Source organism: Capsicum annuum, chromosome 3, assembly GCF_002878395.1.
Source record: "Capsicum annuum cultivar UCD-10X-F1 chromosome 3, UCD10Xv1.1, whole genome shotgun sequence".
Classification (NCBI taxonomy): domain Eukaryota; kingdom Viridiplantae; phylum Streptophyta; class Magnoliopsida; order Solanales; family Solanaceae; genus Capsicum; species Capsicum annuum.
The window spans coordinates 262,280,158-262,281,907 of NC_061113.1; positions in this window are offsets into that span (position 1 = coordinate 262,280,158).

Sequence of the window (1,750 nt, forward strand, 5' to 3'; positions counted from 1 at the left end):
TTTTTTTTCAACATCACATTTAACATGTTGAAGTTTGAATAAGATAATCAAAAAATTTCTAAGAGTATTAATCCAAGTTAATTCTTTTTATAACCATCGGAGTTAACATTTTTAATTTTGAATACGATAGATAAGAAATTTCTAAAGAATCGACTTAAATTAATTCTTTGCGAGCACCATAGATAACATTTGATGTTTGAATAAGATAGACAATCAAAAGATCCAACTAAAGTTTATTCTTTTTTTGAGCACCATGCTAACATTCTGAAGTTTGAATAAGATAGATAAGGAATTTTTAAAGGTCCTAATCTAACTTAATTCCTTTTATGACCACCATAATTAGTATTTTAAAGTATGAAGAAGATAGACAAAAAAATTTTAAAGGTTCCAAACCCTTTTTTTTTCGTTTTGTTTTTAAATATCATAGTTAACATTTTAACGCTTGAATAAGATAGACCCAATCCAAGAGCATTCATTTGCTGAGCACCATTGTTAATATTTTGAAGTTTGAATAAGATAGATAAGAATTTTTAAAGGTCCCAATTCAAATGAATTCTTTTCTTTTTTAGCATCATAGTTAACATTTTGAAGTTTAATTAAGATAGATAAAACACTTCTAAAGAATCTAATTCAAGTTAATTTTTTTAGCGTTGTAGTTAACGTTTTGAAGGTTGAATAAGTTAAACAAAGAACTTCTAAAGATTTCAATTCAAGTTAATTCTTTTTTTTTAAGCATCATAGTTAACGTTTTGAAGTTTTTTAATAGGATGGACAGCAAATTTCCAAAATGTACCAATTCAAATTAATTATCTTTTTGAGCACCATAGTTAATATTTTGAAGTTTAAATAAGATAAATTCTTCCTCTAGTTTAAAATAAATAAATTTTTGAGCTATTTTTCAATGTTCGAAATAAGTAAATTATTTATCTTCAACAGACATGTTGAATTTTTTTGTCAATTTTATCCTTCATTACACTTTTTAGGTTATGAGTTACAAGAGACTTAATTAACTTTATTTTAATATGGCAAAATTTCAAAAGCAGTCTGATAATATCTAAAAGGGTAAACATGAAAAATAAAGTACAATCTATGTTTTATTTTTTTCCTTGATAAGTCTGCATTGAGGCAAAAAATTATTTATTTTAAACTAGAGGGAGTTTCTAAAAGTCCGATCCAAATTAATTCTTTTTAGAATCATCATAGTTAAACATTTTAAAGTTTGAACAAGATAAACAAAAAATCCCTAAAGGTTTCAATTCAAGATACTTCCCTTCTTGACCACGATTGTCAATCTTTTGAAGTTTGATTAAGATATAGAAAGAATTCTTGAAGTTCTCAATTCAAATTAATTCTCTTTTAAGCAGCATAATTAACATTTTGAAGGCTGAATAAGATAGTATCTTTTTTAAAGATTCCTATTCCAGATAATTATTCTTTTGAGCATTATAGCTAAAATTTTGATGTTAATAAGATAGATAAAGAATTTCTAAAGGCACCAATTAAAATTAAATATTATTTTGAGGACCATAGTTAACATTTTGAAGTTTGAATATGATAAATAAAGAATTTTTAAAAGTCTTGATCCAAATTAATTCTTTTTATAGACACCATAGTTAGCAACTTTAAAATTTGAATAAGATAAACAAGGAATTTTTAAAAATTTCAGTCTAAGTTAATTTTTTTATCACCTCCATAGTTAACATTTTGAAGTATTAATGAGATAGACAAGGAATTTCTAAAGGTTTCAATC